Source organism: Coturnix japonica, chromosome 2 (genome assembly GCF_054131305.1).
Source record: "Coturnix japonica strain WE chromosome 2, WE-NBRP24, whole genome shotgun sequence".
In the NCBI taxonomy this organism is placed as follows: Eukaryota; Metazoa; Chordata; class Aves; order Galliformes; family Phasianidae; genus Coturnix; species Coturnix japonica.
In genome coordinates this window covers 16,678,440-16,705,365 of record NC_140664.1, presented here as the reverse complement: position 1 = coordinate 16,705,365, position 26,926 = coordinate 16,678,440, and the positions used below count along the sequence as shown (strand labels likewise).

Below are 26,926 nucleotides of genomic sequence, written 5' to 3'. Positions count from 1 at the left end.
ACTTGTTTTTTGTTTGCCAGGGAAGAATAAAGGAACTTGAGGTGTGTGGATGGCAAAGGGCCTTGTTAGGAAGGGTGACACAAAGGTGTGTGAGCAGCACTGAATGATGCTGAGGATGAAGCAGATCTGCCCCCATTGTTTGCTAAGCACAGAGCCATTTGGAATCTCTTCACTTTACTTCTCAGTGCTCCAGTTTCTGGAAGACTTCATTGGCTTGGATGGAGATGCTCTCAGCTGGCTCACTTTCTGCCAATAGAAGGCTGACAAAGCCATACATGTTGAGAAAATTGGAGTCAAAAAAGTAACTCTGCTAGGCCTCACAGTTCTAAGAAAACCTCACAAGACTGTGCAGAGACATTCATGTTTAAATGTCATCCCCTTGTCTAGAATGCCTGATAAGTGCCTCAGTTTTGCAGGATGTTATCCTGGGTAATAAGAAGGGGTTTAGCTGGAATCTGTTGCATATGCAGAACATTGCCTGGAGTTAATCAGCTGTATTGGCTTTTCTGTGAATTTATTTTTAGGCAATTTCAGATACAGTTTAAGCTAATGGGTGTGCTGATTTCTCCCTGGATAAATGGAAGAAAGAATTAAACATTTATTCAAATAAGATATTAAAAGTATTGCCTTACTTAGGTTTTATCGTGTGCCTTGGGCAGCACCTTTTATTGTCTCTTTATCTCAGTCCACTGAAGTATTCAGCTGCTGCTTTTATGTGGCCTGAATGAAGGCTTTTAGCATAGCCATTAAATTTCAGAACTGTCATTGCTCAGAGACAAGATCTAATATTGTCTAGAGATCAAAGCCTTGATTGATGGCACCTATTAACACCATCTCACCTTAAAGATATCTTCCATGTCCAGCTAGTCTGACCAGACCAACAGATTCAATATCTTTTCAGTTAACCTATGTGATCCTGCTTCTGTATTTACCCCTGAATTGGGAAGATAGCTGTGTGTTTCATTAGCATCATGGCTGATTTCTGCCAGGGCTGCCAGCTGGGGCTTCACAAGCAGCACCAGTGTCACTCACTCAGGTCATCCTGTCACTTGCAGCAGGCAGGTGCTGAGGTCTGACTGTGATGTCCATGGCACAGTGAAGTGCCAGTTCAAGTGATGGCAGATAAGTATAGGGATTTTGATACACTGGCTAAACACAGTTCTGTGAACAGCAAATAATATGCATCTGTGCCTTCTATTTTGATAAAGGAATTTGAGAATAGGTTTAAAGACAGCAAAAATACAGGATCATAGAATTATAGAGTCATAGAATCACTCAGGTTGGAAAAGACCTTAAACATCATCAAGTCCAACCACAACCTAACCATTCTACCCTAATTCTAACAACCCTCCGCTAAATCATGTCCCTGAGTACCACATCCAAATGGTTTTTAAACACATTCAGGCATGGTGACTCAACCACCTCCCTGGGGAGCCTATGCTAGTGTTTAACAAGACTTTCTGTAAAGAAGTTCTTCCTGATATCCAACCTAAACCTCCCCTGATTCAACTTGAGGCTACTTCTCCTTATCCTCTCAAGGATGCTGTGGTGTGGGGACTAAGGATCCCAACACCTGTTTTTTGTTGTAGTGCCTGTGCTCAGGCAGATATATCCAGTGCAGCCTGAAGTCCTGCTGGCCATGAGGCTGAAACAACATGCAACTTAGTGCCTGCAGGAAAGCATTACCAAGAGGCAAGGTACTTTCAGCAATAAATTCATCAGTGGCTCCAGTGTCAGCACATGGAAGAGCTTCTCAGGGCTAGTGATGGAAGAAGACCTGCCACTGAGGCTGGGAACAGTCAGATTTTGGAGAGAAGTACCTCACAATAAACAGCTATCCAGCAACCCCTCTGTATTTCTCTGATTCTCATCATTCTTCTTGTAATTACTGCATTTGGAAAATAAAAGAACATAGAAAAGCTTAAATTAAGTAACCTGGGTAAATAAAAATTAATGCATGAAAGCAAATAGCAGAGAAAAACACAAATACTGTCTTCTGAGAGGTTTTATCTGTTGCAAAATGTTGATTTAGACTGATTCAGAACTGTAGAAGATAGATATAATTTAAATATAAAATATAAAGTACTTACATTTATAAGATGTAAAGTCTTTACTGAATCTTTGAGATTCCCTTCTTTCTACTTACTCAAGCACCAGAGAAATAGAAATAAATATAGAAAATAATGTTTTGGTCTATTTAAAATACATACTGTCTAGAAAACTGATTTTATAAAAGGAATGGTTTTTCACATCTATTTTTCCCAACAGGGGCTAGTTGTTAAATAGGGGAACCAAGACAGCACATGTGTAATCCATGAAGTTGATATCGTGATGTCTGGAACTGATACTGGAGTCTAAGTAGGAAACAGATTTGGCATCCACTGCAGGGCTAAATGCTAATGTTGACAACTAATTATACACACATACAGGGGATGTAGTCATGCAATACAAAAATAAAAAAGCAGACTTGTGTCTTTTTCTGTAGACTCTTTTAAAGCATGTCTGTGAACCCATTAGTCTCCCATGGGGAGAAGTCTGCCATTATTCAGGTGAGGGATACAAGAACATTAGTGGAGCTCAGAGAAATTTAAGAGGAACTTAAGGCACACAGACCCTGTATTGGGTCTCTGCAGAAGGGTGAATAACATCTCTTCAAAACTGTAGGTTGAAATCTTGATCTCAATATAACAGGTAGAAAAATTCTGTTTATTTCATGAAATTAGGATTTCAATTTTCGAGTTCTCTCATGTGCCCATCAAAGTGAATAAGTAATGCCATTGATTAGGGTTAGATCAAGAATGAATCACTAAGCTTCTGTAGTCACTAATGGTAAGATGTAGATTATGTCTTTTTGGACCTTTTAAGGTCTTTTTCACATCAACTTCAAAGACACAATGATAAATGTCTTATAAATAACCATGGTAATGTTGAGTGAGAATGGTTTTCTGTCGTCAGATAGGGAAGTCTAGAGAAGATAGAGGAGATTGATTTCAGTGCAGAATGTGTATTTTAGGGGTTTGTTGGTGATGTTTTGTTGTTTTTTTTTTTTGGTTTTTTTTTTTTTTTTTTTGTTTTTTCCTTTTTAAGTGAGGAATCAACTGTTTACTAAAGACTAATTGGAAGAAAATTGCCAGCATTTGTGAATTTGTTCCTTTCATGATTCAAGACATAAACGTGCTTTGTTCTTTCTCTCTTTCTTTCTCTAATGAAGAAGTGCTTCTTAATAAACTACTAATTAAAATCTTCTGCACCCATATTTGATGTCAACTAATTCTTACTCACTCTCTCTCTCACAAGTCCATCTTGTGAATGTATTGGCCAAAAGAGTCTGAAATGTGTCTTTCCAGAACTGATGCACATGCATGTCAGACTGGCTTCCTTCTCCATGTTGTGTGGTAGCCTCCTGGCTGGAGATTGCAGCATGCACGGGGGTGGGGGGTGAGGCCAGATCCCTCCCAGCCAGGTTCATTTAAAAAGAATTGCTATGTTGTTTTCAAGCACTTCTCTCATACAGAAAGGTAGAAAGAAGGGAGAATTTATTTCTTTTTAACTATGAATCTCTTTTTTCCTGATCTGTTATTCCTATCAGAGAACCGATTTAATGTAACTTTCAGTATTTTCAGTGGCTGCAACAAAGAAAGAAAATTATATACTTATTTATTTCTGCATGATGCAAGATAAATTTAGGCTTTGATTTTCAGAGTAGATAAAACTGTTTAACTGTTTTAAACTAAGTTGGAATGTTTATTAATACCAAATGATTAATTACTATGCAAATTCAATCTTCCCTTTTCCTGCTTAATTCCAGCCTTTTTAACACAGCAAACAAGCACAAATATTTTCAACATTTCACATAATAGAGAGTGATTTTATAACTACACGGTGTCCATGTGTATTGTGTAAGGCTACAAAAGCCATTTCTGCCTTATTTATTTAGTTTTGTATTTTGTTTTAGAGAGGTAGGAGGGGGGTGGAGTATGTGCTTCACACTGCTAGGTCCTTATACAAATAACCAAATTACCAACATAGACGACAATAAAAAAAATATGCACAGCTAAAAACAATGTGGTTGCTACAACTGTGCAAGCTTTCAAACACAGTTAATAGAAGAAATCCTGGAAATGTGATTGCAAGCCTAATTTTTAAGCTGAACAATCGCAACTCCTTCAGCCTCTCCTCATATGACCTGTGCTCCAGGGCCTCGATGTCTTTCTTGCAGCCAGTGGACCAAAACTGGACACAGTGCTTGAGGTGTGGCCACTGTACTCACCTTGAGCTGAGTACAAGCGGGAAATCACTTCCCTGTTCCTGCTGGCAACACTGTTTCTGATGCAAGCCAGGATGCCATTGTCCTTCTTGTCCACCTGGGCACACTGCTGGCTCATGTTCAGCCAAGCATCCATCAATGATAACCCCAGGTCCATTTCCTCTATGCAGTCTTCCAGCCATTTCTCCCCAAGCCTATAGGTAGTGCTGCCTGGGATTGTTGTGGCCAAGTGCAGGACGCAGCATTTGATCTTGTTGAACCTCATCCCATTGGCTTCAGCCCAGCTCTCCAGCTTGTCCAGATCCCTCTGTAGGGCCTCTCTACCCCCAGGCAGATCAAGACTTCCAGCCAACTGGGTGTCATTTGCAAACTTACTGAGGGTGCACTCGATGCCCTCATCCAGGCCATCAGTAAAGATATTGAAGAGGACAGGCCCCAGCACCGACCTCTGGGGAACACCACTTGTGACCGGTTGCCAGTTGGATTTAGCTCCATTCACCACCATCACTCTCTGGGCCCAGCCCTCCAGCCAGTTCCTTACCCAGCCAAGGGTGTACCTGTCCAAGCTACAGGCTGCCAGCTTCTTCAGAATACTGTGGAAGACAGTGTCAAAGGCTTTGCTGAAGTCTAGGTAGACTACATCAACAGCCTTTTCCTTGTCACTAGATCATAGAAGGAGATCAGGTTGGTCAAGCAGGACCTGTCCTTCATGAACCCACATTGTCTGGGCCTGATCCCCCCATTGTGCTGCACTTGCTGCGTGATCTCCCTCAAGACAATCTGCTCCATAACCTTCCCTGGCCCTGTGGTCAATCTAACAGGCCTATAGTTCCCCAGATCCTCCTTACAGCCCTTCTTGTAGATGGGAGTCACACTGGCAAGCCTCCAGTCTTCTGGGACCTCACCAGTCAACAAAGAGTGCTGATAGATGATGGAAAGCGGCTCAGCGATCACCTCCACCAGTTCCCTCAGCACTCTCGGGTGAATCTCCTCTGGCCTCATGGACTTGTGACAGTCCAGTTGGAGCAGCAGGTCTCTTGACTGTTTCCTCCTGAATCTTCTGGGGTTTTGTCTGCTTCCCAGCCGTGACTACCAGGTCAGAGAGTGGAGTACCGTGAGGATAACTGGTCTGATCAGCTGTCAATGCTGCGTGCATTGGTGTAGATACACTTCAGCTGAGCCCCTCTCCTCACCCCTAATCCCTTTACCACTCCCCCAGGCTCATCTCTAGCGAGCCTGGTTTTATCCCCATCCTCTTCATATCTAGTTTAAAGTTCTCTCTACAAGTCCTGCAGGCTCCTGCCCTCGTCTCTTCCCACCACTGTCATTGGCCCAGTTGCCTTTGCCCATATTACTGTGTGGGTTTGATGCCCAGGGGCTCATTTCCTCTATTTGTTGTAGCTGTTAACCCACAGCAGGGACAGAATGTCCCCATGATTATTTTTTTTTCCTCCTCTCTGCTTATTGTAATCTGGTGTCTTGTTCCCAGGACACAGAAGTGGATCAATCTGCTTTCATCTCTGTCCTAGCAGCTGGGCAGTTTCCTATGTTGGAGGTGCTCTTAAGGTTAAACGTGACTCTTGGTTGTGGATTAAGTTGATCATCACTTGTAAATACTAATTAGACTGAGTAAGAGCATCATAAGGGTTGTCTTTAACTCAGATTTAACTGAAAGGAAGTGAAATGTGAGTAGTAGGAAGAAGTTCTGTGTCCATCAGCTGAGTGAAGACGAAATACCATAGTTACTATATTTTACAGGGAAACTTCCTTTTGCAAAGATGTTCTTAGGAAAATAGGAAGAAATATCCTGGGTCACACAAATGTAATGTGCACTTGCTTCTGTCTTTCTGCCTGTACACGCTGATTTGGGTTACTGCTTCTAAAAACCAGAGGAGTATGAGTTCAGGTTTCACCTTCAGCGACATAAGGAAATGCAGTAGTGATAATTCTGTGAAAGCCCAGCAGAGTTTAATGAAAAGAAATTTGGGCAAATCCACGTTGGTTTGCAGTGCTGGTCTTGTCTTCCTTCTCAGACTACAAATGGCAGGCAGTTCTACTGCAAGGCTGTAGAAGCCTGGAAAGCAGGTTGAGTACTAGCAGGTGGTATATATACCTTCTCTATTTCTCAAATAGAGTAAACACATTGTAAAATACCTCTTTGAAACATACTCTAAAACTGTGTCCCTGTAGGACTGTCAGCGTAGCTTTGGCCACAGACCACTTTCATGCCCAAGTGCTGTTTCTTGCCCTGGGCAAGAAACTCTTTTATCTTCTTGCTGCCCCTTGTGTAGGCCCGAAATACAGACTGGATGGTCTTGCTGCTGTGGTCCTCCCAAGGCACAAGAAGGCACTCAGAATAGGTTGACACGACCACAAGTTTTGTGCATAGAGTGTTGGTTACCACCCACTGCAGCTTCTCCGCTTCAAGATGCCAATGGATGGCAGATTTCTTCCCGTTCTTTCCTAAATTACTTTTCCATAATCCTTTTGTATTTGTTAACAACTGAAATCTCTCTAACTCAGATTAGTCTGTTTCGATTTTTCACTTATCCTAAATTGTTGTAACAACTACAAGAGTAGTATTGACGTGTGCTGTGGTTAAACCCTGAAGGAATATGAGCACTGAATCAGAATGTGACTTTCCCTTTAGATTCCTTTAGATAAGTTTAAATGATCAGCCTGCTCATAGAATGCTCGTTTCTCTTATGATCTGCCAGATTATTTCTCATGCTACTTCCTGACTTGTCTGGTGAGTCTTAGTGTACTGCTTTACATTAGAGATATTCTTATTTTAAGATAAAAGTTTTCACTTCAGATTAGTCACTTAGTATGTACCGGAAATATATGTATATATAAGTAGAAATGCTGGTATTTATATTTTTAACTATCTTCAAAACTGATACAGGAAAAAAATATAGAGTTTTGCAAATGGTGCAAAGAATAAATCATTAGAAGTTGCCACCGTTTTCACTCTGGAAAGTAAATAGGTACATGAAGGCAGGGTAACATATCAGAAAAAGAATATAGGTCAACGTATTGGGTGATATTAATGCTTACAGACATAGGGTAATTCTGACATAAGGGGTAATTGTGTTTAAAAAACCAAAATGTAGAACTCTTTAAGGAGTGAATAAGATTTCATTGTTGTCTATCACTCTCTCAGATTTCTGTGTGATTGTGGCTCTCCAACCTCTGCCTCTTTGTTATGGTCCTGCAGAGCTTGGCACATCCCAGTAAGGAGCAGATGTGTTCTGATGTCTCCTGTTACCCTTCTTGTTAGGAAGAGAAGTCAGTCAGTGCAGAATCAAGCCAAAGACATGCTCACAGCAAATATTATGTATATCAGGTCATCTCTGTAAGAAAAGCTGGCTTACCAAAAATAGGTGACTGTCAAAGTGGTACTGGTACTTCTGTGTTGTAGCTACCTTGCTTGTGAACTGCTGTATCCATGTCATGCCTTTCTCATTTCCTTGGATGACACTGCCTCGTACACATCCCTCCCCACTTGCATCTGGATGTCCCAAGCTGGTGGCTGTGCCACCTCCATGGCCTGGTGAAGGACAGGATGGCTGTGACACTTCTCAGGAGGCAGCTGGGATTTTGGTGCTGGCTCTTCTCACTTGGCCTGCTGTACCGCAGTTGGCACTGAAAACTCAATGCTACCATACACAAAGTAAATGGCTTACCTGAGTTTTTGACAGGAGGCAGCTAAGACCTTACTGTGGTGCAAGAATTATATGTGTTTCAGTCACAGCTTTTTCACTCTAATAGTATTTTAGTTACAAAACCTGGATTTACCAGGGCTGCTTCTGTTTCTAGTGCATACAGTCTTTGCTTTCTGTGGGCTTGTTTGAGTTTTGATGGCTAGTTTTGCTAGGGAGAACTGATGATGTATCAGGAAAAAGCTGGCTAAAAACAACTTTGAGATCAGTGATGTGCTGTGCTGGACTCAGAAGAACAATCTCCTTCTTCAGGGAAGGAGGAAATAAGCAGAACATCACAGTGGTGGTTTTATACCGATGTGACAGTTTTATACTGAAAGACGGAAAGACTAAAATAGACAACAGAGTTTGATTTATTTTAGCTTTAAAAAAAGAAGAAGAAGAAGAAGAAAAAAACAAACAAACCTGTGGAAAATTTCAGAGATGTGAAGATTTGGATGTAACTTGTAACTCAGTCCTTAGAGGGCAGGAGAGATGTACACCAGTACAATTGCAAGGAAGAGGCTGCCTTTATCAATGACCTTTCTAGCTGAAGGAGGACAGTGTCACACATCTTTCATTAACAAGCTGAATTACCCATTTTGTTTGTTTGTGTTCATATAGTCGATTTTAGTATTCATCCTTCGAAAATCTGGAAATCATGCAATACACACTCACAAAAGCTGTCTGCAGCCTGCATGGCCAACGAGTCAGCAAGTCCACCAGAGACACATTTAATGGTCTGTGAATAAAGATCAAACAATACCCTGATTGATTTGTTATGGATTTCTTTTTATTCACATTAAAGAAAAGATCAGAGAATCATTGAATCACAAGGTTGGAAAGGACCTACAAGATCATCCAGTCCAACCGTCCTCCCATTACCGTAGCTACCACAAGCCACTAAACCATATCTTGTAGCTCCTCATCCAGACTCCTCATGAACACTGCCAGGGATGGCAACTCCACCACCTCCCTGGGCAGCCATTCCAGTGCCTGACAACTCTCTGAGAGAAAAGTTCCTTCTTATGTCTAATCTAAACCTCTTCTGGTACAACTTGTGGCCATTTCCTCGGGTCCTGTTGATGGTATCGGTTCAGTACTGCTAACTTCATCCTCTGTTTCTGTGTCTGTTTCATCTGGCTCAGCATTTATTCCATTTCCAAGGCAAAAAAAAATGCACTCTTTAGCAACAATTATGAAAAGATATTACCTGATTTTCAAAACTTTGCTAAAACTGTGGGCTGGGAATTGCTGCTGATTAATGAAGCTGCATTGATATGGTGGAGGAGGTGTGGGCAGGGCAGTGCATGGCCTGGGCGGCCTTTTGGCTGCAGCAGCCACAGCGGTTGCAGACAGCTTGTAGAGATCACTCAGCTGTGAGGAGAGAGGAGTTAGTGTTACCTTTAGTGCATTCTTTTTGCATGCAAAATTCATTGTGTTCCTTCAGTCCCAGCACAGTGATAGTGCAGCAGCTTCAGTGGGATTCTGCATCAGCCTGTGGCTGGGATATTAAAACCTCAGTGAACACTTTCTGAAACATAAACTCCCCTGAGGGATACCAAGTTCTTTACAGAATGATTTTTCCCACATCAAGTGAAGGCGGATTTCTCTGGTTTCAGCTCCATATGTACGTATATTTGAGGATGATGGGCTCCTTTCCCCAGGGTATGCAACCAGGAAATAAATGATGTTTGTGACAGATTAGTTTCTTGTTAAACACGCTGCAGCTATTTCCTGCCTATCTGGACCAGATGTGAAAAATAGATAACAATTTATAATATCAGAGCAAATAAATCACTCATAAACCTGTAAAAACCCTCAATTTAAATGCATTTAATTGATTCGTTTTTACGTAATTGTGTATCACTGCTTTCAAACCCCAAAGCATGTGATGCTTGCTGGAACAAAGAGCAGTTATCCTCCCTTCCCCTCCCCTCCTTCTCTTTTTCCCTTTTTTCTCCTATCCTTTTCTTAATTGACTTTTCTGTGTAGCTAACCTTTTTCATATAATAATGTTTTATTGAATGCGAACAACATACATATGCTAAACTAGGCTATATTTCTCCTTCTGCCTCCAAATGAGGATTGAAGGGAGAGAAATAGAAGCAGGAAGTCCTGCCCTGGCCTTGACAAATGAGTCCTGTTCAGAAGTGTCTGCTCCAGCTCAAATCCAGGCTCTTTTAGGACTGGCTTTTGAAGTAGTCCAAAGCAGGCCAGAGAAGCTCTCTGTGCTGAGTACAGTGAAAAAATGCCTCAGCCAAAAAAAAACCTGATTCAAGGTGGAAGGTTTGGCCATTTCATATTATTCCAAGAGCCCTTCTATGCAAGAATGTCAGACAGTCCCTAGGGAGCCTGGTGAGGGTTGTAGCACTTTACAAGATGCTACATGAGAGTGACCTAAGGTATGCCCAGATATAAACTTATATATATATAAGGACATTTTCATTGTCCTAAGTTTGGCTGTCTTCAATAAGTTCATGTGTCTCTTGTAGAGGGGGAGTATTCCAGTAGTACAGTACTCCAGAGTGTTTCAAAGTCATCACTGAAACCAGAGTTATGCCAGCATCATAGGATCAAACTCCCTTACGTTTTGATTATAGATTCTATTTCATCCATTATGGGAGAAGTATTCAATTACCTTTGAATTACCTTCAATACAAATGAGAAGTCAATTAAAATGAATGTAGTCTTTTCATTCAGTGTTAACATAAATCCAGGGATTATAAAGTCATCAAGAAGACTTCTTGTTCCTTTTACTTAGGATCATAATCAATTGAGGGAAACTATAGCTTCTGTTTTTTGAGGGTACTTTCATCTTGTAGTTCTGCATATCCTTCATCTCCTATTGCTATGAAATATTTGGTAAACTAATTACTCTTTTAGGAAAAAAAAAAAAAAGTAATGTCATAAGAAAGCAAATACATTCTGTTAAATACTTTATGATGTCATTTTATGAGTTACTTTTCATCCTGGTAAAACAATTAAGCCAAGATTTGAAAAGCTCCAGATGTAGAGAAGCTCTTGCAATTGGTCAGTTTCCATAGACTCCTGAATGTCATTCTTTCAACTACTGCCAAATACAGACGTAGTGGCAATGCAGAAATTTAAGGGAAGTAACACAGAAGATGTCTTGGTCAGATTCAGACACCACTGAAGAGTCTCTCTCTGGAAGGTAATAGGGATTAGAGGAAATTAAAGGAGGTCAGAAGCCTCTTTGACAGTTTGTGTCTTTACTTACTGACAAAATCTTTGGGAGAACATAGTTGGAATAGCTTAAGATTCCCATTTCTTTATGTGAAGCTGTAATTTTCATGGGATACCCCTCAGAAGACTCTGAAGTCCAGAATATCTTGGTGCAGTGCCACTCCTGTTACTAAGGAAGTTAGAAATATATTTTTTTTCTGAATTATCACAAGTGATGATGTTATGTCCTTAAAATAGGCTTAGGCTTTGATAAGCGATTGCTGCTTCAAAGGCAAAGACAACGGATATATAACATCTGCTTTACAAGATATTTGTATGTGTGCGTAATGTTGCCTTGTATACACAGAAACTCTTTATGTTTCACACTCACTGATGTCTGATTTTGGGAAAGATATCCCATGCAGGGCATTAGCTTTAGGGTCTTCTTTTCTTCTTTAGATTAGAGTATGGTTATAAAGCTGAAGACTGAAGACTTTGTTCTCTTTGAAGATGATTATGAGCCATATAATTTGCTGGTCTTTGAGGAGAAGGGAAAAAAAGATGAAAAAATAATAATAATAAAAAAGGGACCACTGATGAGTGCAGTTTGAGGAAAACTGAAAAGACACTGTGTTTGCCTATATTGCAAACGTGTCCCTAAATAAAATTGTAAGCAATTTAAGGCCTTGGCCCACGTAGTAGAACAGGAAGGAAAAATGGAAGCACTCCACAAAAATGGGATTTTATTCCCTTTTCTCTTTGTTTGCTGTGTACCCAGTGTCCACTCCTAGTACAAACTCCACATCAGATGTGACATTTGTGGAACTTCTTTTAGGAAGCCATGAAAAAAAAAAAGAACCTTGTGGAAGCAGGGGAGCCTCTGTAATTTTTCCCCATCCACTTTGTGCGGTAACATGGCTTTAGCCACCTTCATTGCAGTTGAAAAGAACCGAGATGGAACTTGGGAGACTTCAGAGATATTTCTTTCTGTTTAAGAAGCCACGCTGTTTAAGAACCCCGTGCTGTGGCATAGGGATTTCCAAGAAATTTTTTTGTATCCATAACAAAAAGAAGCTTCTTGCTAAGCTCCCTTCACAGCTGGGTGGGGACCACAGCTGAGCGTTGTCTGGGACTTTGCATGACAGTGGAGTTCCTAAAACACATGGCCACAGAAACTTATAGAATGTCCAAAATCCTTTTCACTTCTTCAATTCTTCCTTCACAGAACTGATAATAGATTTTTATGGATATGGAAGAGATTTCCTTGTTTATTTATCCAAGCAATCTTTCACAATCCCTTCGTACCCTCCAAGAGGGTGGGAGCAAACCATACTGCCTGTAGGTTGAAGAGTTACCCAAGAGAAGGCATGGCAGTCTAAGTTTCATGACAAAAGATAGAAAAAAAAAGGGATTGTGGTCCTTGACTCTCTACCACTGAGTTTTCATAGCTGATGCTGAGAAGAGCAAGTAGTTGTGGTATGACTTACTTGTAGCTTTGCTAAGTAGTGTTAAGCACTAGGATAAGTGATGTACAAGCATTTGAACATTCTCTTCAGGTTTCACTGTTGCTTCCATCTGTGACATGTTTGTTTGTGGAGTTGGTGGAGGCTCTTATTCCCTCCATAAAGTGCAGCCCTTTGTGAGTCACGGTGCTGGCACGGGATTTCCCAAAGAGGAATTGGAAGCACTGAAGTATTATTCCATCCTCAGCAGTCCATGTGAATGATAGTTTTGGTGCCAAGGGTCAGATCAGGAGCTTTCCTGAGAATTCTTGTGATATTGGCTGAAGGAAGATTTCAGCTCAGTTTCTGCGTCCTTACTTTCCAGTTCCCCTTCTGTTAAACAAGTACTGGTGGAAATGAGGAGGAAGGGGCCTCTCTGTGGCTGTTGATATGAACTTTCATCATTCATCTGCTGCAACTGGGGTTGTGTCATCCACCATAGATTGCCTCCTACAAAGAAAGAATTGCTGTCATAAAGGACGTCACTGGGTGGTTGGACTCAGTGATCTCTTTGGGGTCCATTCTGATCCCTGCAATTCTATGATTCTCTGGTCACTTCTGTTCCTTAGTATTTCAAACTCTAAAATCTCATCTAGAAACTTAAGGTGCTGTGAAAATATGCTGTCTTATGTTACATCACATGCTGGGATTTCTTCTTCTCTGTTTGTCCTTATCTCTTTACTATTTTTGTTTTCTTATCATTTCTTCATTCTTATTCCAATGGACACATACTGTATCACAGCAGTGCCTGAGGAGCTGGTTATACTGTGTGAACAAAAATTTGCTTCAGGTAATATGTAGCTTTCTAAGTGAACCAGAAAAAAGAGTAGGGAAAAGGAAAATGTTTTCTTGGTGCTGAGGTGAGGCAGAATACACGCCTGTGGTCACAAAGGAAAAGTCAAAGGTTGAGCTGAGAGCTCCAGTAAAGCATGAAGAATCGTTGTTAGGCTCCCTAAAGTAGGAGGTGTTATTTGTGAGAAGAGCTTGACCCACTGGTGGCTCCCTGCCTGCTGATTCCTGGAGGTCACATTCCCCTGCTCCATTAGTGCCATGAAAAACAGTAGTGCAGAGAGAATATGAACTGCTGTGAGCGAACCCTTCATTTGCACTAAGAAAAGCTTTTATGAGTAATAAAAACTGCTTAGACATGCTTCCATCCCTCTCTTCTCTATCAGTAACTGTGCTGGCCCACAGGATTTCATGGTTTGTGATGTTTTGTTTCTAATGAGGGAACCACAAACTGGTTGAGGTCTTTTTAATAGTCTCTTTCTTTTTCCTTAAAAGTCTCCATTCTCTAATATTTGTGATTTCAGTGCTGTGGATTTTCAGTCAGTGAATTACCATGCCTTAAAGACTTGCTACATTTTACTTGTTTTTGCCTTGTCATAACTAGGTTTTCCTCCCTAGGTGTAAGCAGAACTTTGTGAGCTGTTGGTTAGAATCCACCATGGAGATGCTGGAAATAAATTAGCAGCCAGCTGGAGTTTCAGTGCCTGCAGACATAGATCTGTGTACCAAAAAAGAGGAAGCAGAAACAAAAATGAAGGAACAAAAAAAATAGGACCTCCTGCACTCCAGACTATTATAAAGATAAATGTGAACCTTGAAGTCAGCTGTATGGCTGTTTGCAAAGCAGTCAGTCCATTTTGATAGCCTCATTCTAGCATTCTTTATTTGCAGAATTCCTACTAACAAAAGTTTTGCATGGGAACCAGTAACAAGATAAAATTTTGAATAGATAACCACTGGAACATTCTTTTAAACAAAATCTGACAAAATGCTCTATATTTAGGCTTGTACTTTTCTACTGTCAAAACCATACAGCTCAGATCTCTGCAGAATGTCCTCAGGGAGACGCACATTTCTGTCATAAGGAGGCAAGAAAAGGTGTGTCTGGCATTAACAAATCTTGATCAGATGCTGTAGTTTAGTTCTTCCGCATGCTGGGTTCGCTCTGAAAACAGTTAACAAGAAGAGATTGTTCCACTTTCAGGTTTTTCCTGATTAACCCTTTACTAGCCAGTATGTTAATGTTTGGAAATGGAATTCTGCCGTGGAATAAGAAAAGCAGATTGCAGGATTTGAAGGTTGTGCTGTTGGGGGTTATGCTGTAACATTTATTCTCCCTGCTTTGTGCTTTCCAATGCAGTTTGAATTGTGTGTGGTTCTGTGTTGGGCCAGGGGTCAGACTCGGTGATCTCTGTGGGTGCCTTACAACTCAAGATATCCTGTGATTCTGTGACTCACACACTCCACTCTGTGCTCTTCAGAATGCCTCCCTCAAATGCAAAGCTGAGTTGGGATTGTGACCTAAGAAGCCAGAAGAAATTGGCCTAATCATCTTTTTCATTTTTGACCATACCTATTATTAGATTAATATGCCTTGGAGTTAAGCCATTATATCAGTGCCTTCTCTGATCAAGTACTTCTGCCCTGAATGACTCTACTGGTGTGATACTGCCCTTCGGAGGAACTGCAAGGATATGATTCGTAAAGCTAACACTCAGTATTGTCAGCAGTGCAAGAGGGAGGTCAGCAAGATTTTTTCCTGTACATATAAGGAATTCTGGAGTGTGTGAATCACAATACTGTGTACTTTCTGTGGAAAATCATGTCAGATGTAGGTAAAAATTTTGTCCTGCGGAAAAATTGCCGTGGATTATAATGGCAGATACAACCCTTAAATCTTCCTTCTCTTTGCCAAACCTTCTTGACAGTAAAAAGTGAAGGCCACAGAACTCCTTTTATGCTTGAAGAAGTTTGTGTGTACAACACTTCTTAGATTCTTTCAACCACTGTTCCCACTGAACTATTCGGTGCACAGTTCTTCCTATTGAAAATGAACAAGTATTTAAGTAAGGCAGCTATTAAAGATGCTATTTGAAACTAAGCTAATATACACTTTCTTAAGTGTCTCCTCAGCGCAGCTTCAGGCACTTTATGCATATCCATATCATCAGCTGTACAAAGCTATTAGTAGTAGTTCAGGGTGGTTACATGTGAAAAGAGACTGTTCTCATCAACATGGTTATCAAAGATAAGAAAGGAAAAACGGCACAGCTCTTTTAACTGACAGTGGTATTTTCAAAGGGTTACATAAAGAATAAGATTGTCAAGCAGGCAGTTCACTATTTGTTTTTTGCCATACATGAAAATACTTTGTCACTTACTGCTCTCTGCTGAATTCTTGCTGTGATAGTTCAGTCAGTTTCTATTGAAATTAAATGAACACAGCAAGAACTCAGGTTCTGCTGATGAAATGCTCTCTTTTCACTGAGTCCACTACATTTTCATTACAGAACCAGATCACTGAACATGTGAAAACTTAGAGGAATACAATGGCATTAGTTTAAATCTTCCATATGTTTTATGTAAGTGAAATCATGAAAGAGAACAAGCACCTCAGAAGAGTGGAAATTACTGATGTATAACAGATACAAATGCATGCTACTTGGTTGTAAGCAATGAAATGGTTCACAGGGTCATCCAGCTGCTAAACTGGTGGAAGGAGAATTTATTTCAGTTACTGAGAGCTGATTGCTGAAATTCACTTCTATTTTCCTTTCTTAAAACATCACTATCTGTAACAGTGAGTAAATGTAAAAAGCAGTATTTCAAAGGAATGTAGGTGTGGACGCTGTCTGTTGGTATGAAAGAACAAAGGAAGAAAATAATCTGAAATTGGTTTGGAGACAAAGCCTATGGATCTATTTGGAGTTGCTCTTAGGCTACTGTTCGGATCTGAAAGCAAAGATCTTACAGGCCAGCACTTTTGAGCAGTAGTGATCAGTCTGAAGAGGAAAAGAAATTAAAGAAGAAAAGAAAATAAAGAAATCCAGCTTTCTGACATCTAGATTAACAAAAGATTTTCTGGTTGCCTTTTTGACATCAGAACCGACTGGCCAACGTGGCCAGTCATTGTCTCAGATCTTTGTATTTCTAATTCATAAGTAAAAAATATAAATACATTTGGAGGAGTATTTCATTTAAAGGGGAGTGACAGAGTGTAGTGGTAGTAACATCTCTGAACATAGTTAAAAAAAAAATGGAAAAATTAGGAGGATGGAAGGAAAATCCTGCTGTGCAATAAAACAAAGCAGTAACAACTTTCCTTTTAATATTAATATGAATTTTTTAACCTCAAGTGATGCAAAATGCTTTGGTAAAATGCAAGAGGCATAGCAGACCACAGAATTGAGCAAGGTTTTGCTATCTGCAGTATGTCACTGCATTCTGAACTCTGAGGCCTAATTTCTTATTTCAAAAGACCGATGTGACTCTGAAAGCTTCACACAATTTCTGTTCCTGATTCTTCTTCATTAGGGTGATAATCATGATATGTGAATAGATACCTTCCTATCCAAACAAGTGGAAATGTATTAAAACGTCAAAACACTGCCGCGGAGAGCAAATGTGTCATAAATTGTGTTTCAAAGCACAGAATAGTCAGCCACTGAGCAGGGCTGGTTTGTTTACTGAAACACCTTTGCCCTGAGTCAGACTGGTTTACAAAACAGGAAGACGGCTTCCACATCCAGACCATTTTGGTTATACTCATGTCAAGGGTAGCATTTAGCTACAGTGAACACAGACCATTACTTTGGTCTTGAAGTCTCTATAATATCATCACTGAAGTCTTACTCTCTGCTAATCCATTCAGCAAAAGTATTTTCTGTGCATCTGCCAAGCCAGTCATCCAGTGCCCTGCAGCACTCCAAGCTTGTTTTGCAGGCTTACGTGCAGTCTGTGTAGGAAGGGTGGGAATGTTTATGGTGCCAGCAAATCCTTGTGGCATCCACTGTGAGTAACCTTGAAAACGGAATGCTATGGCTTGTGCTCCCTGATGTCATCATTCCTATTAAAAGTAATGTTGTCTGTTGAGAAATAGAGAAATTGTGATTTTTAATGCACTGTCTATAGGTTATAATTGATCTCAGTCTTTATGTTCACATTAGTAAACACTGCACGCATAAAGAGCATATATAGCACACTATAGATTGAGACTTTCTGCTACCTCATTTCCTACCTGCTGGCTTCTGCATGTAATGGCAAAACTACTAATCCTCATAGAAATTAAGCAAAGGCTGATAGTATACAATAACAAATTTGCTACATATCTTGTTTGAATGAATACTGATTTTCTGCGACTTATGAAACCAAGCACATTAGATAATAAAACTGTAGTAGATTGAAATAAAAGTGAAATGCCAGGAGAGGAGTCCTTACACAATGTTGAATATAAATTGCATAGTAAATAGCCTGGAAACTTCATGGTAGTAAGGCTAAAAATTTGTAAGAGGAACATACCTTAATGTTCCTGCTTGGTCCTGATGTTTTCTCAGTAACACTCTTTTCTGTAATCCACTTAATCCCTCAGCAACAGTTCTTCCATTCCTCACAGTAACTTTCCATGACAGTAAATGTTGTTTTGGATTGCTAAGCTAAAACAAAAAATTAAAATAAGATGGTTCTTTCTAAAAGGCTTGAATTCCATAGATTCACTTTATTTTATTTTTTATTTTTTCAAAACCAAAGAATTACCTATTGTGTATGTGCATGTGGATGAAAAATGCTGTGGATCTCCTGTGCCAGCTATTTGTATTACAGACTGCGAAGCAGCATCTGTGGAGTCAGAGTGTGGACATTCTCCTCTCCTTGGCTGCCAGCAAGTGGGGAGCAGTGCAGCTGCAGCAGCACAGATTATTTGTTAGGCTAAATCTAAAGCTGTTCTAAGATCCATTCTCTGTCCTTTCAAGTTGCAGACTTCTTCTCAGGCTGTCAGTGGCCACTATAAAATACTTAGAATGTTTGTCAAAATCTGGTCATTGCCACTCAGTTCTTTCCTTTTCCAAATTTGCTTCACTGTGTAGAAGTACAACTTCATGCACAGGCATTTTAAAACTGCTTGTATTTGGATTCTTTTCCATACAAGTTCCTGACTCTGTTAATGAGTTACCAACATTGGCAGTGAGTGGGTGATATTTCCAGTTACCTGTCTGAGGTAGCCAAGAAGCCACGCCAACTTCCGTACACTTCACTATGCATGAAGACCAAGTAATTGCTTTTTCTCCTTTGTGCTTCAACATTCGCAACAGTAGAGGTGCCCTGTCCATTGCTGAGTCCCCTGATTGATTGTTCTGAGTTTCCTTGATTTGCATTGGTCGTTCCCTCCACACTGTGAATGACCAAAGAAAAGAATTTGTGGAGAACTTTTCCTGGTTCCAGAACAGTGTCATGGCATAACAATGGCTGAGCTGGATGAGATCAAATAATGCTTTACTCATAGCTCAGAGTCCTGTTTCCCACAGTGCCTGGTAACAGATTATTAAGGAAAGAATACAGAAGAGAACAAGTATGGAATGACACTTCACCAGTATTTCCTCCAAGCTTTAGGGAGTCTGTGGTGTAGAGACAGAAGCCAGAGTCCATATCATTATTTTTGTACTTGAAGGTTCCTGAAGGACTTTCTATGAATGCTGATAACTACCTTCTGAATCATTCATAGTTTTGGCTCACACAGTGTCCTGTGGTACATGAATTCTGCGGTTACTTTGTATCACAAAATATTTTCTTTTCTTTAAATCTTATGCCACTTAATTTAATTAGGTGCCCTGTCTTCTTATTCTGGGAGAAAAAAGGTGCAAAAATTTTCTCCAAGTTTTTTTCTGTTTACCTACTTTGTATTTTTCTCCACTTTCCAAGGAAGCATCTTGACACTTGTCCTGTACAACTTCTAAGTACACTGTATCTTCTTTGAGAGAGAGTTATCCATCTATATTCATGAAAAGAATTTACAGTCATGTAGCATTATATTTTTCTAATAGTCATTTTATCTATATTTCATACTTATTCCAATACTGAGATATCTGCTAACTGACATTTTCATAAATATATTTTTGGTAATATTTCATTTTAAAGCTTGTCCTAATGTGGATAAAAAACAGTCGTGCACTCAGAAGAAAAACGTCGTCACATTTATCAACAGCTATTTCCAACCACCATTTTATTTATGAACTGTATGATGAAATATTTTTTAATTCCTTTCCGTAGATTTGAGTTTCCTGTATAACTCTATATCATAAACAAACTCCATCACTTTCTTGTTCCTTCCTCCTTGCCTAATAATTAATGAGTTGGAAAGCATGGATCTCTGTTGGGCTGCCATGATAATTTTTCTTCCTCTGCTGGGAAATCTAACCCCTTGCTTATTATACTGTAGAGGATATTAAAACATGATCCCTCTCATCCTACAATGTCTTTGTTTCCTTGGTGAAAGACTTTGGAAAGCTTTCTAGGAATATGAATATGCTGTTATCAACTGATTACTCATATCCATTTATTCTTTCACTACTTCAAAGAAAAGCAATGAATTTACAAACCAAGACATAAAACTTATGTTGATACTTTGCTATTGCACTAATCCAGATGTCTAATAATTATATTACAATTTAATTTCTTCATGAAGTCTTGGGTAACACCAGAGGCTCTTCGCTACTACCAGGTCCATCAAAGCTTTCTCTGCAAGAAAGGAAAATTAATGCAGCTCTAGAACAAGTCCAAAATCTTAGTTTTAGTTCTGTTTGTTCAGGCTCCTAATAAAGATGAAACTTAATTACAGCAGTAAAGAGTACATCAGCACTACTGAACTTCAAAATAAACAGCTGTATTTTTTATGCTTGATGGAGACAGATGAGAAAAAACTTAGTGGCATAATTAGGACTTCGTATTTAGGAAGATCTGAGCCTTTATAATCAGATGGTGATGTGTAGGGTTACTATCAAAAATAGGGCTCCTCACTACAAGAAAGACATTGAGGCCCTGTTGTACCAGAAGAGGTTTAGATTAGACATAAGAAGGAACTTTTTCTCTCAGAGTGTGGTCAGGCACTGGAATGGCTGCCCAGGGAGGTGGTGGAGTCACTGTCCCTGGCAGTGTTCAAGAGGCATCTGGATGAGATGAGATATGTTTTAATGGCTTGTGGTTGCAATGGTAATGGGAGGACAGTTGGACTAGATGATCTTTTATGTCCCTTCTGACCTTGTGATTCTATGATTCTGTGATTCTATGATGATTTCTATGGCCACAGTTTCCTGTGACAGATCAGCATCTCAGCACTCGATACAACTACCTCATTTCTGCAGCACTCTGCCCCCACTCCTACTGATCATCTGGGCTAACCATTCCAATTTCTGTAACAAAAATGAGACAGTTGTGCTATAGTACAGTTAGGACACTGTGCTAGAGTACCATACCTTTCTTCAGTGATCTACTGCTCTGAGACATAACCAGTATATGACCTCAACATCGTATTGTCAGAAACATGGGAAAGCAAATTACATCAGTGTTCTAATCTCTGATATTTTCCTTTTGCATTTAGTAAGAAAACAAAACAAGGCTGAAAAATAGCTTTTTTAATCCCTTCTATTCTTGGTATCAGCATTCACTGAGGTTTATTTGCCTTACTGAGATTCATGGCCAAAATGTTGCTTGAAACTAGGATGAAATTCATTAATATTAGAAACTACAGTTGGGAGAAATAAGCGCTTTACTTCTGCAAAACATGGCAACTGTTTCCTTGACAAGATGTACTTTGCTAGCACTTCACATTTAACTTCTGTGAGCCAAATAACTTACTAATTCCAAGTCTTGATCCTCAGTACAGTTAAAAACTGTGACAGATAACCATTAATTAACTATCAAAACAATTGTACTTCTTTGGGATTTTATGAACAACGTATGTACACAAGAATTCATCCTCAGATGAAATACAAGAAAGACAGTGAGACATGCCATTAGGCATTTTGTATGAAGCCTGCAGAAGAGCCCATCCAAGCAAATAGATGGAAATTAATCAGAAGCAAACAGGATCTGTTAAGCTGCATATGTGCACAGGTTCTTAATGTTGTATGCAGCATTGCAGCTAAATGTGGCTGAATGCAAGAGAGAAAACATTGCAAATCATCCCTGGAGGAAACTGACAGTAATCAAGGACAAGATACTAAAGAGTGAGGGAGAGAAGAGAGTAATGGAAAGCTGTGAAATGTTAGGTACAACAGGTAATGTGTGTAAAATAAATAGTTTCTTAATTCAGAGATAACACAGTAATGGACAGACACAAAATGATTTAGCAGGCTAAAAGCAATGTATCTGATTTTTCAGGATAAACTGTAGCCATTAACCCCAAAAGGACAGAGTGAGTAACGTCTGCAGGTTTTATACATGATATTATCGGAGCAAATGAATCAGGCATATGCTTGTGATATAGTGCTAGTGGGGGAGGGAGGGAGAGAGAGCAGATGTTGCTTAAGAGGGAAGATTTAACAAGGAAGAAAAAGCAGAACTTCCTCCTACTGAGATCAACATACTCCTTGTGTTTCATTCAAAAGAATATTTCAGGAATGTCCTTCACTGATTTATATGGCTCAGGAAAAGGTAGGTACAGGAGACTTTAATATATTTACTTTACTTAAGGAAAAAATCAACAACAAAAAAAAACCAACAAAAGTACCAGGTAGCAAAAAACAGAACAGAATTCACTCTTTTTCAACTAATACTTAATCTTAGAATGTACTGCCAAAGCAGGAACAAGTAAAAAAGAGAATCAGTAGCTCTTATTACCAGAATAAAGTTTTAGCCAGAAGGATCAGCTGTTGCCATTAGCCTTATTCAAGCTCCTGATAATATCTGATGATATTTTTGGCCCATTTATCTCAAGAATATAATTCTACTTCAGATGGCATTCCCACTTAGAACTGACATTATGAAGCTGTTAATCAGTTGTTCTTAACTCTGCTTTTTCCAGCTTTCTGAGGAGAAACATTTTGTTCAGATCCATGAAAAGGATCCCTATATCTTCTTGTATCTTATATATAAAAGTTGCAACTAAAACTCATAATCTAGAACTAAAAGCAAAATCTCTTCTGCACTAGAAACTGATCTAGTGCCAAATGAATATAATGTGAATATGTGATAAGCAGTCAGTTATATCTTCAGACAGACAGAACCTTTTCAATCAGCTATTTACATGTGGTTTTCCCCCCTCAAGGCAGGAGTATGGCTTTCTAAAATGTGTGGATCTTGCTATGAATATGTGGAATACAGCTGGTCATGAGGTGACAAGATGTTGATGGTAAAGCAGGCATTTTTAATGAATCTGTGATTTGATTTGAAAACTCAGCTTTGTAGAGATTCCTCAGTCTTTAGAAATGGTGTAGTATGGAACTGAGCTTCAACAACAGTAAGCATCCAACCAGTGGGACATTTTAGGTTATTATGAAATAATCTAGTAATGAAAAGAGGTCTATGGAGAGTAGGAATATGGTTCTATTGTTACTGAGCAAGTATAAGCAACCTCCTTATGGGGACAGCATCCATTAACAACACAATAAGCATTTAATGATTATTAATGATAATTAGAGTTGTTCTGCAATAAGAAAAAAAAAAAGTGTAAAGCCTTTCTGATCTTTTTCCTGATCTGCTTGCATATGCAACATTTATCATTGGTATAATTTATGTGTCTATGGAAGATGATTAAGTAGTAAATACTATGGAGTTGTAAAGTATATTGGTAGTCTTTTCCACATTCAGTTTCAAAACACATCATGAAAGAAGAAAATGTCAATAAGATGATAACATAAAGACAGGGAGACGTCTGTGTCTACTGAAAATTAACTTTGTTCAGCTGGTGTTCTACCTGGTGAGCTCCCTTAAACTGCGTGGGTGCCTGTATATGCATGTGTGTGCATGCATCTCTATTAAGGTCCCACATTAATTTTTATAAAATTCCCTGAACAGAACAGAATGTTCCCTTCATAGTAAGCCATTATTGACCAAGTGAGTATGAAATGAAGATCACAGAATCACAGAATTGTAGGGGTTGGAACGGACCTCTAGAGATCATCGAGTCCAACCCTCCTGCCAAAGCAGGCTCCCTACACTACGTCGTACGGGTAGGCGTCCAGGCGGATCTTGAATATCTCCAGAAAAGGAGATTCCACCACCTCCCTGGGCAGCCTGGACGTCATTTTGTGTTTATTTGATAAGGTAGCCTATATACACAACTGTGTAATTGCACTTGAAACTAGTTCTGCCATAAACATGGAAAAGTCCCAACATGATCTGCATTTGTCCTCAGGGACAAATTTGAGAACGTCCTTGTTTGTATATCTCTGATATTCTAACATATGCTGATATATGTTGTTGTAGATCAGACCATTCCTACATCTGAGCATGCATATTCTTTGGGAAAATAAGGAAAGCATAGATTTCGTTTCAGAAGACACATTCTTGTAATGCTGATTGCCTCTTTCTTAAAGAAAATGCATAAATTGGAGTTGATTAGTGACTATGGGATGTAATTTTTCGGGGAAGGTAATTAAGTGAAGGAAACAATGTTTTCACCTTACGTTTCACACTAGGTGAAAATTCAGTCTACATACAGCTGAAATTTGATGATCCCAGAAGCATCACAAATTGTGGAATCCTTCTGAAATCTGATCAAATTATTTTGAAATATGAAACTAAGCATATATTATGGAGTAAAACATACTGGTTCATTTTAGATTCATTCCCATTGGTTTTCATATTCTTAATATAAATTTTCCTCACTATGATACGTTTGCCAGTATAGGGGGTTTTAAATATGACTAGAAAAGCAGAAGTTGCTCTCTCATTGGAGGTTCCTGTAAGAATGCAAAAGGACTTGTTGGGCAGCTCTAAGTATAAATAGTCTGACTTGAATTACATTAGATACCAACCTAATGAACAAAGACATGCACAGCTGTTGTAGCCACAAAGGTCAAATAGGTCAGGTGCTACAGATGGACTTTTAAAAACTTTTTAGGTTTGATAAGACAAAAAACTAAACACCATGAATGTTTTGATATTAACAATTAGGAAATGAAATGTGAAGAGCAGTGCTTAAGACTGGGGACTTTGGTGCTGAAGTGCATTGTATGGAGAGGCTGAGGTACTACCCAGATGTTCTTCTCAGCCTGGAGAAACCTCATACCTAGTTGTGGTATCTTTAGTATACAGCTTCTACAAAAAGAAATTAAAGTCTTCCTGAAACAGATTTGAATTACTAATAAAGTTGGAATTAGACTTAGATTTCTATTGAGAAAATAACTATTCCAAAAGAGAGGTTGTAGTGAAGTTCTGTCTTTTTCAGTGCTATTTCAGGAATAAGCAGATATATAAGCCATATTTGAAGTACAGCAGCCTACAATGAAGGACTGCAGATTCCCTTGTTTCCAATGCTTATTCTATCTTGTTCTTTCCGTGTTCCATTTCCTGTGGAACAATGATCAGCATCCATGGATGAGGTAGAGACTGACCCCTCATTTCATTCTAGTGTCATAGGGAGCTTGTTATAAAAAAATGAAAGTGTAGCTCTATCTTCTAAAGTCTGAGATTCCAGGTTTACCATTTCTGAAACTATTATGTAGGTGATGATAGCTGCCTTCATGCTCAGCATCTAATCTGAGAGGAGAATGTAGTATTGTGAAACCTATATGGACAGACACCCCTAGCTGATGGTTCTCAGTAAATAACCTGCTTTCAATAGACTCCTTTACTTAGTGTCACCTACTGGTTATCTCTTTTCAACTTCTCCCAGCTTTATAGTAACACTGAACTTTGGAACTATTTGGACCTTCACAAAAATCAATTTGTGTAACTAGTTTTACTTCTAGAACTATGTACTTCCATACTTCATCATTTGAATTAAAGGGTTTAATATGGAAATATGCCTGAGAATGTGGGAATTCTGCATGCCTCAGTTCTAGTTCCTCCTTCAGGGGCTGCATTGCTTTATCTTTCACTGAAATAGCATTGGAAACAAACTGCAGTCCATGATTTTCTCTCGAGAGCTTATCTTTTGCACTAGAAAAAAATCAATTCTTGCCTTACATTACTGTTTTTAGGAAGAAAGAGGTTATGCTTTTATGCACGCTCTTCAAATCCCTGTTTTATCCATTCATTATAGGCTTTGCAACTATGTAAATGGATGGGATCTTGACCAGACATGGTAATTTAGAGGCAAGCAGCCTCATCATAGCATCGAATGAGAATAGGTGCCTCCAGAATGGGTGATGAGGCATTTGGTTCAGACTGTCAAAATTACATAGTTGCATATTGATTACTTATATACAAACGCATATACAAGCACTGGTTCCAAATGGTTGTTGAATTACCAAAGACAAGATTTTTCATCCCAGAAAGTATGCAAACATCTTGTCGCTCACAAGATAAAATAGAGGCTTTGTGTTACTGCCTTCTGTCCTTCTGTCTGCAGCTTAGTAGTGCTAAAGCTTTGGCAAGATGGAAAGCAAGAGGCCCATATTCTGTACACCATGCGTGTGAGTGCTGAGACCTAAGGAGACTGCACAGCATTTGCTGGCATTTTGCCTGGAATTAATTACTGCAGTTAACGAAGTATTATGAATGAATTTCACAAGCAACTTATCTGTCCCCAAAGAAATTCTATGTCAGTAACGCATGCTATGACATCATTTTTTATTTTTAATTTTTTTCTCCTTTAAAATACTTCTATATACAATTCTACCTTCAGACTTTGAAAGTATTTCTTTCCTCATTGTGTTGTTATTTGATCAAAACTGATCTGTCAGTTGTCTTAGGATGCAGCTCAAATGTTCAAGATCAACCCAAGAGTAAAAAATGATCATTAATATTAACAAAAATATTTTTATTTGGTTTAGTTTTATGACAGAAAGGACATACGTTGCTCATGGAATAGGTCAGTAGAAATAAATATAATAACAGAGATGCATATGCGGCTATGATACTATTGGACAAGCCAGCTCAAAGTTTCAAGGCATCTGAGCACCAGTTTGAAGCTTATTCCTGGTGCAGAGACGTACGAATATTTTCTCCAAAACAGAATAAACAGAGCAAAAGACTGACCATAGTTTTTTCACTGCTGACAGTAGAAACACTGAAATGAAATGAAAACTAATTACAGTGTTTAGGGCAGAAGAAATCTGGTAGGCAGGATAGTTTATATACTAAACATCTAGTGGTACTTGGACCACATAGTGCGTGACTCTGCAGTTCCTGCTTTATTCATTAATTCTGGAACTGTCAGATCACACATTCATTTCTACTGGCAGGTTTTTCAGAGGAGGGCAAAGCGTGAGAGAGAGGGAGAGATCATTTGGATGAAAATTCACTTTAGTTCAGTGACATGTTTTATTTGGGGGAAAAGGAAAATGGAACGTTGTTATCTCCTGAGCAGGAACTGATTTTAGTAG

General features: G+C 39.2%; 1 protein-coding gene and 1 long non-coding RNA gene across 17 annotated transcripts in view; one reads left to right on the top strand and one right to left on the bottom strand.

Annotated features, from left to right (window-relative positions):
- OXR1 (oxidation resistance 1) overlaps nucleotides 1-26,926 on the top strand; it is a 226,494-nt gene that overhangs the window by 132,606 nt on the left and 66,962 nt on the right. The window lies entirely within an intron of this gene.
- Nucleotides 14,427-18,097, bottom strand: LOC116652989 (uncharacterized). The gene is made up of 2 exons (XR_014942468.1): nucleotides 17,964-18,097; nucleotides 14,427-17,530 (listed from the first exon to the last, which is right to left on the bottom strand). It is a non-coding gene; the product is annotated as an uncharacterized LOC116652989 (long non-coding RNA).